Source organism: Schistocerca gregaria, chromosome 4 (genome assembly GCF_023897955.1).
Source record: "Schistocerca gregaria isolate iqSchGreg1 chromosome 4, iqSchGreg1.2, whole genome shotgun sequence".
Classification (NCBI taxonomy): domain Eukaryota; kingdom Metazoa; phylum Arthropoda; class Insecta; order Orthoptera; family Acrididae; genus Schistocerca; species Schistocerca gregaria.
Window position 1 is genome coordinate 637,577,542 of NC_064923.1, and position 18,181 is coordinate 637,595,722.

Here is an 18,181-nt window from a genome sequence, read left to right on the forward strand (position 1 = left end):
GCCTGTCTCACATTTAGATTTGGTTAATAATTTAAAGTCTTATACACTTATCCATAAGGCGATGACTTTTTCCAGGCATGTATGCATTAGAAGATGTATTTAACATTGACCTATGACATAGCCATGGGTTTTTTATATGACCTATGACATAGCCATGGGTTTTTTATATATATTTCCTCTAAAAGATTACCAGTGCTAAATTTTTTCTGATAAACCTGTTGCTAATGCAGTGTGAGCCAAGTGTAAGTGGTCACCCATTATGACATATGTTTTAATTTGTTATCACCACTGATTAATTTATTTCAGTTGACTTTAGGTCAAAGCTATTCGAAATATGTTATCAAAAATCATTAAACGATAAACAGATGCCATTGTTGTTAGATGGTTATGTATTGATGTTTTCTACAAATCATTAGACATAAAGTTGTGGTTAAGATATCTAAAGTCAGCATCCGTGTGTGTTTTAGAACGTATAAGGATTAGCTTTGGCAGTTGGCTCTGTGTTTGACAGAGGTTCATTTACTGGGTTGATATTTGGAAGATAGAGAATGACAAGTGATTTTCACTCACTTTGTAGATTCGCTATGGCTAAATGCGTGAATGCAAATCACTGTTGGATGATAAAGAAATCTTGTAAGGTAAGCAATAAGAGCACACTTATTCTTAAACAGAGAATTTGAAAAAAATATGATGAAATATGGTAAAATATGGGAAAGGGGCAAAAATTTCGGTACGAAAATGTATTTATACAGAGTGAGTAATCATGATTTGCAGCATAAGCACTACATATATAGGAGATGAATGATACCACACACAGAAAAAAGGATTATATAGAGGGAGAAACTGGATATCTAGATTTTCAATACAACTGCAAGATACAGGTGAGGGATAGCACCACACACATTTGCTTTAATAGTGGAAAGACGGTACATTCAGAGACGAAACTGCTATAGTCCTCTGTGTACCCTTCTTTGACATGTACTGACAGGTCTACTACCCAGTAAATGAGGGTCCAGTCTCATCCCTCTTCCAAAAATATTGCCATTATACAAACATTTATTAATATCCAGGATATTGCTGAGGGGGATGAATTGTGCTTTTCCATGATCACTTCTGACTTCTGATAGATATTACCCACAATATGCAGAGCATACAGGAGAATATCATACATCTTAAGTATGGGAGCACTGAAACATCAACGGCTTCGTATTATCCAGTTCACATTTACAGCCTGGCAGAAGATGTTAGCAAGCCAAACCATGAAGAAGAACACACAGTGCAGAACAAACAGAAAACAAACAGATTAAAACTGTGTGCCCGACCGAGACTCGAACTCGGGACCTTTACCTTTCGCGGGCAAGTGCTCTACCAACTGAGCTACCGAAGCACGACTCACGTCCGGTACTCACAGCTTTACTTCTGCCAGTATCCGTCTCCTACCTTCCAAACTTTACAGAAGCTCTTCTGCGAACCTTGCAGAACTAGCACTCCTGAAAGAAAGGATACTGCGGAGACATGGCTTAGCCACAGCCTGGGGGATGTTTCCAGAATGAGATTTTCACTCTGCAGCGGAGTGTGCGCTGATATGAAACTTGCCCGCGAAAGGCAAAGGTCCCGAGTTCGAGTCTCGGTCGGGCACACAGTTTTAATCTGCCAGGAAGTTTCATATCAGCGCACACTCCGCTGCAGAGTGAAAATCTCATTCAGAAAACAAACAGATTGTAGGCGACTTGCCTACAACAAATAATCGCATAGCCGTCCGGTATAATGAGTGAACGAAAAAATATTTATTCGTAAAAACTCACAATGAGAAGAAACTAAAAAACCAACAGAGAAGTAACCAAAACTAGGAGATCCTATAGTCTTACGGCAAAGATAAAAAACAACACATGACCAAAAAAAAAAACTCTCGTGCACTTTTGATATCACTTTGCACCAGACATGAAAAATATCACTGCCACACAGCCCCCCCCCCCCCCCCCCCCTTAAAGTGCGGAGCCCCAGGGATATCTTGATACTTGAATTTTATTTGACGTCCAGCTCTGGTGTGCGTCGGGTGTCTCGGCGGCGGTGACGTTGTTGTTTGTGGTGGTGATTCACCTGTCTCGGACGATGTACTGAGCGGTGTTTTGGTATGCTCTGCGTCCATCATGTGTTGATGCACAGGCGTGGTGTGAGAGTTCGGAGAGGGTAAAACCCATGCTGCTTGACACGTTCAATCGATACCTTTGTCGGAACACCATTGTACATTACGTCCACGTTATGCTTATTTCTACTCAGCACCTGAAATGGGCCCTTATATGGTGGGTGTAAAGGCGATTTGACTGAGTCTGTTCTCAACATTACTTGAGAGCAATTGTACAAGTCTTTGTGTACAAACACCTTACAGTTACCATGGCGAGAAGGTGGCGGGCAACGTATATTTGTGCAGTGACGTTTTAGCTGCTGCACCCAGTGTGTGAGGCCCTCTGATCCAGGTAGTGAGGTTGGTACTAAATAATCTGCAGGAATCTGTAGCGGCTCGCCGTAAGCCATCTCGGCAACTGATGCACCAAATCGGGCTTGTGAGCTGTCTGCAGGCCTAACAACACTGATGGTAATACTTCCGCCAATCTCTCTTGATGACACATCAATGCTGCTCTGAGTGTTCTGTGCCACCGTTCGACCATACCATCACTGGCAGGGTGACAGGCAGTCGTATGGTGGCGTTGGAAACCGCACATTTTGGATAGCTCGAGGAACAACGTAGATTCGAACTGACGTCCTTGGTCAGTTGTGACATGAAGGGGCCATCCAAAACGGGAAACCCACGTACACAGAAACGTCTTAGCAGTAGTTTCGGCTGAAATATCGACTATTGGAGTTGCTTCTGTTGTGGTTGGCAGGAGAGCCAACACCGTATTACTAAAGGAGGCCGAAATGCACGCGTCTCAGCTCACGCAGGCTGGCGTGAGGTCTGGAACATGACAAGGGAATTAAAATTGAGAAAAACGGACGTAGCTGGTGGAATACTTAACTTTAATCCATTAACGATGAACGTCGCTCTTGACATTACATGATTGGAGTTGCTTCTGTTGTGGTTGGCAGGAGAGCCAACACCGTATTACTAAAGGAGGCCGAAATGCACGCGTCTCAGCTCACGCAGGCTGGCGTGAGGTCTGGAACATGACAAGGGAATTAAAATTGAGAAAAACGGACGTAGCTGGTGGAATACTTAACTTTAATCCATTAACGATGAACGTCGCTCTTGACATTACATGATTCACAGTATCTATCGTAACTGATAATGGCGCCTTGCTAGGTCGTAGCAAATAACGTAGCTGAAGGCTATGCTAACTATCGTCTCGGCAAATGAGAGCGTATTTTGTCAGTGAATCATAGCTAGCAAAGTCGGCTGTAAAACTGGGCGAGTGCTAGGAAGTCTCTCTAGACCTGCCGTGTGGCGGCGCTCGGTCTGCAATCACTGATAGTGGCGACACGAGGGTCCGACGCATACTACCGGACCGCGGCCGATTTAAAGGCTACCACCTAGCAAGTGTGGTGTCTGGCGGTGACACCACAGCTTCTGCCGATCTTGTGCACCTATCTATGGCCGTAAACAAATATCTGTAACCCTCTGACTGTGGGAGAGGTCCAACCAGGTCCACGTGAACGTGTGCGAATCTAGCAAAGGTATCTTGAAAATCTCCAATATCAGCACGCACATGTCGTCCTACTTTACTCTGTTGACAAGGAATGCAGGAACGTACCCAAAGGCGCGCGTCTCTTTTCATAGAAGGCCACACATAGCGGTCTGTCAGCAGCTTTATTGTAGCGTTGGCTCCTGGGTGCGATAGTCTGTGGACACTGTCGAATGCCGTCTTGCGCAATATTTCTGAAATGAATGGTCTTGGTCTGCCTTGAGAAAAGTCTCACCACAGCTTCCGCTTGGAGTTAAGCACCAGAATTTGCTCGAACTTCAGACCTGTAGACGGGTCGTTTAACAGCTGTCGTAGTTCTGCATCCTTGGTCTGTTGCACTGCAAGTTTATCATAGTCTATACTTTCTGAAATCCCGCAAATACGTGAAAAAAAGTCAGCCACTAAATTTTCTGCGCCTCTTAAATGGCGTATATCTGCCGTGAACTGACTTATGGACGCAATATAACGGAACTGTTTTGGTGAGCATTTATCACTGGTGTTTTTAAAAACCGATGTTATGGGTTTGTGGTCTGTAAACATAGTCACTGGTCTAGCCTCTATTTGTGGGCGGAAGTATCGAATTGCTTCGTAGATCGCGAACAATTCTCTGTCATACGCGCTCCACTTCTGTTGTGCAGTCTGTAACTTTTTAGAGAAAAACCGTAGTGGTTGCCATTGCCCTTCTACACGCTGGTGCAGCCCCGCCCCTATTGCTGACTGGTTCGCGTCTACAACAATAGCTAGCTGTGCCTAGTGAACTGGGTGAGCGAGCAACACTGCTTTGCTGAGGCTTGCTTGAAGATCATTAAATACTTTGTCCATTTCTTGTGTCCACTTAACTATTCGTCGGCCTTTGGCGTCGTGTTCCTTGAGTGCATCAGTAAGTGGTACTTGCACCGCAGCCGTTGCTGGTAGGTGACGTCTATAAAAATTTATTAATCCCATGTATCGTCGTAGCTCTTGGTAGTTTGTCGGTTTCGGAAGGGCCTGTATCGCCGGGATCTTCTCTGGCAGAGGCAATATGCCTTCTGATGACACAGTATGGCCGAGGAAAGTGACTTGGTTCTTGTGCATGACGCATTTATTTTCGTTTAAAACGACTCCGTAGTCAGATAGACGCTTGCGAAGTTGACACAGATGCTGTTCATGTGTTTGACTTTCCGGAGAGAAAACCAAAATGTCATCAAGATAAGCTAAGCAAAATGTTAATCCCTTTATCATCTCGTCGATAAATCGCTGCCAAGTCTCTGCTGCGTTCTTAAGGCCAAAAGACATAAATAAAAACTCGAATAATCCAAATGGTGTAATCACTGCTGTCTTCTGAACATCTCTTGGAGCCACCGGTATCTGGTTGTATGCTTTCTTGCAATCGAGGACGCTAAAAATTTTCGCGCCGGCCAAGCACATGTGAAGTCCTGTACATCAGGTACAGGTATTTATCTGGAATGGTTCTTGAGTTTAATGCTCGGTAATCCCCACACGGTCTCCATGATCCATCTTTCTTATGTACTAAGTGTAGGGGTGAAGACCACGGGCTGTCTGACCGGCGAATTATTCTCGCCTGTAACATTTCCTCGAATATTGCCTTTGTTTCTGTCAATCTCTCTGGTGCGATTCTACGTGCTCGTTGTGAAACTGGTTGTCCTGGCGTGGTACGAACATAGTGAACCGTACTATGTTTAACTTCTTTTGTCTGTCAGTCAGAACATCTCTGAATCTTCTCTTCGCCATGTAGCTCTTCGCCTACAGAGTTGCCAATCGCCTGTAGCTTCTCACAAGTTGTATGCCCTTTAGTGCTTGATATTGCACAGTTGTCCGTCAGATTTAACAAACGTTTTCCTTGTAAGTCGACCACCAACTCGAAATGTGCCAGAAAATCAGCGCCCAAAATAGGTTCTGATATACCAGCTATCAAAAAAGACTAAGTAAACTTTTTGGAAAAACCCACATCAATCTTGCACACTTTACATCCGTACGTGTTAATCACCGAGTTATTCACTGCCTTCAAACGTGGCTGTATGTCTTTTTCGTTGTGTGCCGCATGTCCGACAGGAAGCGAACTAATGTCTGACCCGGTATCCACCAAAAACCTTGTATCCGTAAGTACGTCTGATACATACAATCTTTTCGAAGCAGGAGGCATATGTATTGACGACTGTTGTCTCTGACATGAAAACACTGCGTTGTTTCTGTACATACCTTGGTTGTCCGAGTAGGCGCATGGTGATGTGCATCTTGTAGCATCTCTCCGAATAAGGAACTTTAAATCTTTCGTTAGCTACGTCGAACATTAACTGCAAAAGCAATGAACGACGACGGCAAACGATACGGTTCGGTAACGGAAGAAATTCATAGGCTTCAGAATGAGATAGAAACTTTACTGTTGCATATTTCGAAAGATATGAACTTAAAGTGTATACCGGACCAAAGGAATGACGTTGGTTCAACATCCATGGCAGCACAACCACAGCAAGTAACATCAACGGAAGTACCCGCTGGTTTCAACGCTTCACCAACTCAACGGTTGCAATTACGAGCGCCCCCATTCAAGCCTTCTCAGCCACACACATGGTTCGCGGTAATGAAAAATATATTTCTACAACAAAGAATAGTCAGTGATCACGTCGGGGTCACCAATTATGTAGGCGACTTGCCTACAACAAATAATCGCATAGCCGTCCGGTATAATGAGTTAACGAAAAAATATTTATTCGTGAAAACTCACGATGAGAAGAAACTAAAAAACAACAGAGAAGTAACAAAACCTAGGAGATCCTATAGTCTTACGTCAAAGATAAAAAACAACACATGACCAAAAAAAAAACCTCTCCCGCACTTTTGATCTCACTTTGCATCAGACATGAAAAATATCACTGCACAAGATTTAAAGCACAAAATAGCAGGACTAAAGTAGTAGGACCGCTATACTTGTCCAAAGTAGCTGCTCTTCTCTCAAAATACATAGATTTGCAGTTATTTTCAAGGGGGAAAAACAACACTACATCTGGATCAAAGACATATCCTACTTACTTTAATCCCCTTTGAGTAAAATCAGGCATAAGCGCAATTTTTGTCGTAGATGCTTCAGTTCTTTTACTAAGAGCCGGTGTTTTGCGAAGCATGTAACTGATTGCTTTAGCCAGGAACTGGTAAATGCGGAAATACTTACCAAGGCATAGAATATCTCAGAATTTAAGAATTCCCATCATGAGGAGCACTACCCATTTATAGTTTGTGCAGATTTCGATTGCATTTTAGCTCTTATGGAACACAGAAAAGGAAAGAATATTGCCTGTCATACTACCTTCACAGAATGGCTTCATCATAAGCAGCAGCATATCAAATCATATAATCGTATGACTCTAATCTCAACCATTTTGATTCATTCATCTGAAATAATCCTGCAAGATGGCTGCTCTTTGAGCTTGAAAAACTTGTCAGTGTGCTCATGCTAATTACAGCAAATGCGTTCCATAATCATATCGCAGGAGAACGATATCTTATGCGAGCAGGCAGCTGATTGTCACTTTTGTGACTTGTCACTGAATGGAAACGTAGAAACTCGATGTAGAGACCACTGGCAACAACCAGGGAAGCTCTGCAGCGAGAGACTACACATGAAACATGAAATACGAATAGCCACAACACATACCAGTCTTCTTCCATAAACTGAGTTGGTATGATGCTTACGTTTTTGTTGAGAACTTGTGTGATATCGATTTGGAAAATGATTAGGTCAATTTTTTACCTGACCCCATTGAAAACTACACCTCATTTCCCAAGCGAATCATGCGTAAATTAATGCACACTTACTGGATTTGCTATGCTTCATGCACATACCTCTTCAGAAACTTGCTGAAACAATGCATCAAAAAGGTATGCATATCTCGAGAGCTGCAGTGATGTAAAATTTGTGCTAGTACCAAAGAAGGGGTCTATCTTCACAAGTACCTGGGTTTGAGGGAGAGCCACAAGAAAATAACACTGATCAAGTTACTTTTTATGTATCCAGACAGTATTATCTACTGAGTCAAGTGCTATGATCCATTTCAAGTAGTTTATTTACCATCCTGAGACATTTGACTATTCTGTATTTGCAATTGATAATCCTTATGTCTTAGTCCTCCAAAACAAGAAGGTTATTAGCCTGATGACAGGCAGAGTGAGTGTATCACAGATTGTGGAATCTGTTAAGTTCAAATCTAAAATGTACATTACACATAGCATACTGATTGCGTTCCACCCAGTGGCAGTCTATGAATGTGCATTGTGTGGTCTCATGATCAAATATTACAAAGAGTGTGTGTTTGATGGCATTGATGGTTCTCTCTCTTAACCTCAGCAAAGGGAGCACCAAATGGTCTTTCGATTGTGAGACAATGTGCTACATACTGCATCATAGCTGAAAGTCAGGCTTTCACACTGTGTTGACAAATCGCTCGACAATGATGATGGTCTATATACCGTTCCATTCTCAAACTATTCATCTGAGTGACTGAGAGAGGATTGGTATTTACTTGTAAATTTTATGCATGTGTGAATGTATTCAGATTACTTGGATGACCTGTTACTCATAGGTGTATGTATGTTTATGGTTGCATGAGTCAACTGATTGCACACTATGTGTGAATGTAAGTTGTATATATGTATTTGTGGACTATGAATTCATATGTATGTGTGTGACTGTGTGTGTGTGTGTGTGTGTGTGTGTGTGTGTGTGTGTGTGTGTGTGTGTGTGTGTGTCATTTTCTTCATGTGCAATTGCTAGTCCCTGTTTCCCATGCACTGTGTTTGTTGTATAATAGAATGTGAACAGTATACAGAAAAATGATTGTTGGTAAAAGAAGGAATGTTATTGTATGAAAACCAGTTAGGAAGTAATGATTACATTGAAAATATAGATTCCACTTCTTCTCTACTCTAAATATATAGTACCTCTGTAAATATGCATATAACAAGCACCTCTGTACCTGCCAGTATTAGTTTCCAATGTCTTTGGGTATATGAGCGGTTTTAAAGTGCAAAAAGTAATTTATTGTAAATTAACTTCGAAAATAATTGTTGATACATCATAAAATAAAAAAGAGTATGAACTATTTAAAACATGTTATTACTATAATTAAACAAAAATGTATTGCAAAAAGAAAATTATTGTTAACAATAAGCCATATATTAATTAGTTACATCATTATTATTATCTATAAATAAACCTGAGTTTTTACAACTGTTTACAAATGATCATGCTCCAACAATTCCTCTAGAGATGATATTATTTAGAAACAAACCTGATCCTTGCATTACAGAGTACCAATGACTAGGCTCATGCTATTACTCTAGAGAGAGAATGGCATGAATCTTATTGTTAATAACTCAGAAATTAATCTGTTATTGTTGCTTACAACAAACCTGATCCTCTATGGTGAGCAGACCTCGAATGCTGAGGCATATGCAGTTGTTCTAGTTATAAAAGATGGGGAGGGGCAGTTCAATTCTTATTGGCTCTTGTGTCGAGGAGAGGTGTTTCCCACAAATTTTATGCCATGCAGTATCCCAAGATGTATGACTGGGGTATCAGGTTACATATTGACCTTGACTTTACCACACACAAGGACCCTAGAGGTGTAGACATCGGTGGGACTGATATTGAGCTACATTCTGACTTTGAAGATAACATGCCTATTTGCTTAAGCTGTAACATGATACCCTGGCAGGCTTGCAGCTTCAATCTGTGGGTACAACTGGTACTGACCCTGTCTGTTCTCGGAGTAGTGGGCAGTGCAGGACACATCCAGACAATTCAGCTGATCGTATTATCCTTCTTACAAGTCAGAGAGAAGTGTTTTTGCAGTATAACTGTAATCATGCTTAACTGTTACACAATGCAGTCCCTACAGTGCCATCTATTTTGGTCTGTAGTACCAGCAGTATACACTTATGATCGAAAAAATTATAACCGTTCCCTTATTTACGTGTCGATCCCCCTTTGGATTGCAATACAGCAATGATTGCACATGGCATCGATTAGACTGAAGAACAATTCCGGTCTTATGACAAGGATGCAGGTAGTATCAGAATATTATTGATGTAGTACACAGCTGTAGTGGTGCTTTCAATTACCACCGCAGGTCCCAATTAAGCCACCTATATCGCAGTACTGCCCCCCACCAGCTTGCATCTGTATGCAGCAGTATGATAGCATGTGTGGACATGAGCATCGACCTGGTTGTAACAAGAAATTTGATTCATCAGAGGAGGCAGCACATTTCTATAGATCAACTGATAGAGGACGAGTCACTGCCTCACTATTCTCCATATTCAAGGGTACAATTTAATGTTGATTTTTCACCCAGGACGTCGTGTTTGTGAGACGACAGGAAGTATCAGGATAAGTAGGCAGTGATGGAAGCATGTACATTGTTGACGCATGGTGGCTCTCCTTCTAACAGCATTTTTCTGGAATTGAGCGCAAGCGGGCAGTTCGGTCATTTAACAGTAAATCTTGCAGTGGACTCTGGGAGTTGAAAGCTACAAGCAGCTATTAGGGAAAGAATTATCTCGAAGCACTTGCTGGGGATAGAATTCTGGGCTCAAGAATTGCTCACATGATCTGCAGACAATGCATTCGGTCGACAGGGCGGAAAAATGGTCTATCTGGACCTACCTGTTAGGCATCTCTTGCCACAACAGGAGGGGCCAGGGACACAAGAGAAATCTTGGTCACCCAGCCAACGTGTTATGACAGCATTGTAAACGCCCTTTGTGGACAGGTGTGGCGGCCATAAAAATTCGCGACTTCCATGTTACCCGTGGACAGGGTGCTATTGAGGGAGCTACCAGGTGGTGCTATCCCTCGTCCTGCATAGTTTTTTTGGGTACCCTCATGCCTGCAGAATTTTTTTGTTGGCTTCAGGCCTTCAGAACAATTTTAGAAGGAGTATAACATTTATCTCACCCCTAAAACGATCTGTGTTGGGACCAAATGCACTTCTCTAGGATTAGCCAGAGCCCATGGTCAAAATCGTCATAATTTTCAGGCCATCCAGATAATGATTTCCATGATAAATGTGTTGTTCACTCTGTAGCTTTGTGGAAACTCATAATAACACGGTGACTAAGGTGGTCATCGAAAAAGAAGTCAGAAGCAAAACGTCTCCTTCTTTCTGCACGGGAATGTACAAACCAGAGAATGGTCGCTTCACCTTAAAAGAGAAGAATATTGTTAACTTTGATTAGATTTGGCCGATGAGTAGAACAGACGAATTAGAGGAGAGGCATGGAGCTTATGGAATTTTGTGACTGGCACGAAACCTTTTTGGGGGTGGTTGTAGGAGTGCTTTTGCGGAGTTTACTGAGGTTTGATGGAAAGTGGGGAGAGGTGATACTTGGTCTTTCCATTTAGACTGCCATCTGGAGTGGAACTTCTGTTTCAGACTCTGGTCTGGAGACGATTCTGGTTCTAACTTTTGTTATGAGTGGGGTGCATTTGGATTACTTGCCCTGAGCATGACTCTGCAATAGCGCTAGTATTGTCAGGGGAGCCTGTGGTGAGGGCTGAGGTGTATTAGCTGTACTGACAGGTTAGACCTCTGTCATCTCGGACAACTCGCTGTGTCGATGGCAGTCTTATGTGTGAGAGGTCTGCCACTTCCACGTTTGATCTCCTTGTGTGCACTGCTGTATAACTGAGGCAAATTGGTCAATGGTGTGACTGGCGAACGGGAGTGTCACAAGCTGGAACCTTCTGAGATTTCAGGGCTCCATTAGAGAGTAATTGCGATCCATCTAATAGATCAATAGCCACAACTTTGCGTATTTCATGCCTGCGATAAGGAATTACAGATGCCGCATGTCACTCCTCTGCAGATACTTGAACAATGACCGACACCTGAAACGGTGGTACATATCTAGATAAGGAGTATGATATTGCCAACTGTTCTCAGCTGCAGCAACATGGTGTAAATTAACCCATCAAGGTCTATTCAGTGCTAGATAATTTCGGATTGCATTATCCATATTGAGAACCAGAGTAAATAGTTCAATCAGGACAACCTTACTCTCTGCCAACCAGCGGCCACACTCCGTTGTCAACTGTTTGTTGCATATTTTTGCTACCATTAGATCATGATTATTTGTGTCGTCATGCTCAACATGTTTTTTTAGCAAATTGTTTATCAATAAACTTGTGGCATAACTTTAGTAAACTATCAGTCCTGTGTGGATATATTTTTGTCAGCCATCAACAGTTGACGAAAATAACGTCAGGTCCACCATTTCATTAACATAATTTCGGGACTCAGGTTCTTTTATATTCTATTACACGTGGTAACCTCTAATGCAGGCTATCACCAAAAAACACAGTTAAAGGGCAAAATCAATTTAGCAAGTGCATGTTACAGGTAGTCAAGTGGAAGGTTTGGTAGTTAAAGTGATTGCTGTCAGGGCAGTAACTCAGGGTCAACTATCGCCATCTAAAACATACCGCAAGTCCAGCATAGTCTTGTCCAGTGATTCAATTTCGATGATCCCATTCACACTGCAGTCATGATTGAGGATGGCCTTGGTGCGATCTGGGAAAGCATAGGGGTCGTCTGCTGCAGAGCTCAATGTTCATCAACGTGTGTTGGCCAGTGTGCTCAGAAACACTTATGCCTTCTCCAGCAGAGTACTATATCGTCTGATCGTTAGATCTGCATTACAAAATGAGCAAGTTTCCGACCTTCACATTCTGAGATGCGGAATTGACATCTTACACATTGGACATGCTTGTGGTTTCACCAGCCTTCAACCACATTCTGTACATGGGCACGACAGTGTCATATGATTAGCCGAGCAGCTTTGCCATTTCCAAGACGCTTATTCCCAGGCGCCAGCCCTGGCCCTTATCACTTTAGAATGATTTCTGATTCATATGCGCTCCGCTTACATTCTTTTCTTACCTCGTCACACGCCGATAACGCAACCAGATGGAATTCAGCTCGCAGTAGGCAGTGGTCATAATGTTTTGTCTCCTCAGTGTGTCTTCACTGTCTATCGTCGCCTAAGATATGATTTAACACACTTGCAGCAGTTCAATGCACATCTGCAGGATTGAATTCTAGCTAGAGGTGGCCATGAAGTTAGTTAGTTATATGTACCATAGTTCAGTTGAACGATTCTTTCATCGCAGTTATTTCCTGGCTACCAGAGTTTAGGCAAACATTCGTCAGTGGAGTGGAAGGAGGTGTCCAGAGACATGTAGTGAATAATAAAGCTCATTTTTTTCTCCTAGTATTGTAGGTATGGACATCACCATTCTTCTCAAATTGTGGTTGATTTACTTACAAAGAATTTTGTTAGCGAATATATGAACTGTGATGGCACAATTAAAATGTTTAGCCCTTCGAAGAAGTTTCTGTAAGCCGTCATGGATGAACACCACATATTATTCTTACTGCTTACTTTTGTGCAATCATTACCTTCTTTCTACCTCATGAGTAACCCCAAAAAATTATCGCATAAGACATCGTTAAGTGGAAATATGCTAAATATATCAGGAGGTTGATTCTTTTCTTTCCAAGATTAACAATTATATGAAGGGCAAACTAGCCGAACTTAATTGTTTGAAAAGGTCGATAATATGCTTCATTGAATTCACGTTTTCATCTACACACACACCCAAAAATTTGGAACATTCAACTCTATTTGGTGACTTCTGCTACATTAGTTTTTGGTATGACTACTTGTTGCACAGAACTGAATGTAGTGCTTTTTTTCTAAATTTAGAGAGAGTCCATTTTCTGAGACCCACTTTACAATTCTTTGGAAAACATCATTAACCATTTGTTCTGTTGCTTTCTTTATGATGCGATTTATTATAACACTAGTATTTCTTTTTGTTGAATGTCAAGTGAGAGGTCATTCACATCCACAAGGAATAGCAGTCTTGTCCGGAAACATTCTTTATTCCAGTGATGCATTGCATATGTCACTAAGGACATTTCCTATTAAGTTGGACCAACTTTCCAGAATTATGTTTGAAATTCCATGAACACCACATGAGCTTTTGTTTTTCTTAGAATTTTTGGAATTTTATTAATGTCAGTGCAGAATGTTGGTGCTATTTGTAGCAGTTTAATATTTTGTGGAACGACTTTTTAATATATTTTCTTGCTTCTTCAACCTTACCATTTTGACCTATTTTTGTTGCTACATTTAGAAAGTGATTGTTAGAAGAGTTTGAAACTTGTAAATTATGAGTCACAACATTGTCAGTTTGTCATGGTATCTTGTACAGTGATTGGCTGTTCTGTGTCCCATTTGGCAACATCCCATGTAGTTTTAAACTTATTATCTGCATTACTCATTTCTCTCAGGATGTGAATACTTCTGGATATTTTAATGGCTTTTAAAAATAATACAGTATTTGTTGAAGTTCTCGAGTAATATCAGATTTTGACTTACTTTGGCCTTTAAAAAAATTTTCCTCTTCCTCTTAAATGAACTTTTAATTCCCTTGGTTGTCCACAGCATACTTGTTTTTAATGGCTCTTCTGGATTATTTTTTAGGAAAGCAACATTCAAGTATTGAATTATGTATTATGGAATAAACTGAATCTGACATTAGCTTTTTTTTCTACTCATATATCCCATTACATGTAACCTCTTCCAAATTACTCTTAAAACACTGTATCCTGTTATCATAAATAGGCCTTAGCTTTTTGTATGAACCTGCCTCAGGGTTGTAAGGTGCCATATTGTTTATTTCCATTAACTGTGCGCCATGATCAGATAGTCCATTACAAAGTCTGCATTGAAGTCTCCACATACTACTAACTGTTTTTTTTCTTGTCTCATAGGTAACTCAATAATTTATCTAGATCTCTCATGAATAGCTGAAAGCTTCCTAGAGGCTATCTATAGACTGTTACGATTATCGGAGAAGTATTCTGCAGTAACAACTCAAAACCACAAGCTTCTAGGTTCTGATCAACACAAAAACTACTTGTTTCAATATTATGAATTCTGTGTCGGACTTGTGTGTCTTGCAAGTCTGATAATGCACTTTATACTACCGAGCTTTATCAACGAAGTGCAGAGTTGATTGGACGTTTACGCCCGCCACCTCGTGGTCGTGCGGTAGCGTTCTCGCTTCCCACGCCCGGGTTCCCGGGGTCGATTCCCCCGTGGGCCAGGGATTTTCTCTGCCTCGTGATGGCTGGGTGTTGTGTGCTGTTCTTAGGTTATTTAGCTTTACGTAGTTCTAAGTTCTAGGGGACTGATGACCATAGATGTTAATTCCCATAGTGCTCAGAGTCATTTGAACAATTTTTGTTTGTTTAGATGTTTAGATCGTCGATAGAAGAATACCGTAATCTTCAATGCGATAGAGTCTGCAGCTACGATGAATTTTTTGAATGATTTCGAGATGACTTCGCTACCATCCTCTTTATTTCATGTACGATTGTACGATTTTGGCCTTAAGGCATTTTCAAGTATCTAAAACGGAAGCATTAGACATTGGATACAAGTGTCATTAATACACACTCCTGGAAATTGAAATAAGAACACCGTGAATTCATTGTCCCAGGAAGGGGAAACTTTATTGACACATTCCTGGGGTCAGATACATCATATGATCACACTGACAGAACCACAGGCACATAGACACAGGCAACAGAGCATGCACAATGTCGGCACTAGTACAGTGTATATCCACCTTTCGCAGCAATGCAGGCTGCTATTCTCCCATGGAGACGATCGTAGAGATGCTGGATGTAGTGCTGTGGAACGGCTTGCCATGCCATTTCCACCTGGCGCCTCACTTGGACCAGCGTTCGTGCTGGACGTGCACACCGCGTGAGACGACGCTTCATCCAGTCCCAAACATGCTCAATGGGGGACAGATCCGGAGATCTTGCTGGCCAGGGTAGTTGACTTACACCTTCTAGAGCACGTTGGGGCGCACGGGATACATGCGGACGTGCATTGTCCTGTTGGAACAGCAAGTTCCCTTGCCGGTCTAGGAATGGGGTTCGATGACGGTTTGGATGTACTGTGCACTATTCAGTGTCCTCTAGACGATCACCAGAGGTGTACGGCCAGTGTAGGAGATCGCTCCCCACACCATGATGCCGGATGTTGGCCCTGTGTGCCTCGGTCGTATGCAGTCCTGATTGTGGCGCTCACCTGCACGGCGCCAAACACGCATACGACCATCATTGGCACCAAGGCAGAAGCGACTCTCATCGCTGAAGACGACACGTCTCCTTTCGTCCCTCCATTCACGCCTGTCGCGACACCACTGGAGGCGGGCTGCACGATGTTGGGGCGTGAGCGGAAGACGGCCTAACGGTGTGCGGGACCGTAGCCCAGCTTCATGGAGACGGTTGCGAATGGTCCTCGCCGATACCCCAGAAGCAACAGTGTCCCTAATTTGCTGGGAAGTGGCGGTGCGGTCCCCTACGGCACTGCATAGGATCCTACGGTCTTGGCGTGCATCCGTGCGTCGCTGCGGTCCGTTCCCAGGTCGACGGGCACGTGCACCTTCCGCCGACCACTGGCGACAACATCGATGTACTGTGGAGACCTCACGCCCCACGTGTTGAGCAATTCGGCGGTACGTCCACCCGGCCTCCCGCATGCCCACTATGCGCCCTCGCTCAAAGTCCGTCAGCTGCACATACGGTTCACGTCCACGCTGTCGCGGCATGCTACCAGTGTTAAAGACTGCGATGGAGCTCCGTATGCCACGGCAAACTGGCTGACACTGACGGCGGCGGTGCACAAATGCTGCGCAGCTAGCGCCATTCGACGGCCAACACCGCGGTTCCTGGTGTGTCCGCTGTGCCGTGCGTGTGATCATTGCTTGTACAGCCCTCTCGCAGTGTCCGGAGCAAGTATGGTGGGTCTGACACACCGGTGTCAATGAGTTCTTTTTTCCATTTCCAGGACCGTAAATTGTGAAAAATTTTGAACATTAATTTAGGTTACATTACAGCTTATTATATCTGCTTACATTCAGTGTAATGTATCATATTCTGGTCAGTTCTGCGCATTCGCAGGGAATACTCTTTGCCGAGAATATGACAGTCAGAATGATTTGTGGTGTCAGTTCATGAACTGCGTACAGATCTTTATTCAGGTGTCTCGACATTCTCTACCTACCTCGTACACACATTCCATCATGGGATATGTCGTTCATAACTCAGGCTCACAATGAAACTGTCTCTTTCACATAATGAATAGTTGATGACAAAACGAATTGCTCTTGGATAATAAAATTACATACTTTTTGCAGGTTTCATTTTGAATAGACTTGCAGCACAGCAAGTGGAAAGGAATTCTCGTGGCACACTCCATTTTTTTCCTGTCCAAGAGTTCCTCACATTAATTTAGATTCTTATAGCATTACGTATTATTTATTCTTTATTATTTATTCTACATGCATTTTTGTTTCTTCAGTTTCTAGTGCTGTTTAATTTTTTATCAGCTTTCTGAGAGTCATGTAGTGACTGGCTACATGGAAAACTAACTGTGGTTTCCGTGGTCTCTAAGGAACCTACGAAATCGAAATTAAAATAAAAAAAGGCGGACGAGATGATTTGGATTTGACTACCGTTTTCTTTATTTTATTACACTGGCTGTTTCCGGGAGAGCTTACTCAGGAACCACGAATATCCGGCGACAGAGTGAGGGCGTAGCGATGGGTCTTCCGATAATATGGCCAGAGTCTATTCTTCACGGTATAAGACTCTGTCGGTTCTTCGGTAATCTCTCATCCACACATCGTTGCTCCAGATGGCCCCGTGAGAGCGCCATTGGAAAGTCGCGGACAATTTTGCACCACAGTTGTATCTGACATCCTTAATTTGTGGCTTGTGTCTTTTGCCGCCCGGTGCTCTCAGATTTCCGTTACTGACTGTGTAAGTACATGTAAGTGTGTAAAGTCGCTAGTGGATTTGTCTGTATCGCAGGGATCTGGAGGTACTTGGAGCAAGCTGCATGGTGGCCTTTCAACTCCGACAGCCATTACGTCCCATACTGGACGACCGAACTCTTGAAGACTCCGGACTGCTTATCAATAGAAAAAAATCCTTGTATTTGCAGACTGTTCAGATAAAATATGCTGTTCAATATAGCTCTAAAATATTGCCGTTTTTCTGTCTTACCCAGTTTGTTTATTAGCATATTTGTGTCATGTTACTTTCCAGTTGTTTGCCGCGTGGCAGCCTATCCATACAGGGTGTATCATAATTACTAGTGAAAGTTAAGCCTTGAAAATGGCGGAGTGTGCATCCGCCGAAATACCGGCAGTTGTCGAAAATTCAACCTGGCTGAATGCCCGTAAGTACTTTGAACAGGGTGAAATTATTCGATAAAACAAACAAAAACGTTCCATTCTGAATGGGGCGACAAATGAGCCATTAGCGAGACAATTGTGAATGTGTGGTTATAAGCCGCCAGGTGGAATCGATTTAAATTTTAACCCTAATTAGAAGAAATGTATTTGAAATGTAGATTTT

At 42.5% G+C, this 18,181-nt stretch overlaps 1 protein-coding gene across 1 annotated transcript in view; it reads left to right on the plus strand.

Moving 5' to 3' along the window:
* LOC126267845 (trithorax group protein osa-like) overlaps nucleotides 1-17,805 on the plus strand; it is a 71,171-nt gene extending 53,366 nt beyond the window's left edge. The window contains exon 4 of the mRNA XM_049973153.1: nucleotides 17,633-17,805. The gene's annotated coding sequence lies outside the window, so the exon portion shown is untranslated. The remainder of the gene's footprint in view (nucleotides 1-17,632) is intronic.
* Nucleotides 17,806-18,181: the final 376 nt, after the last annotated feature.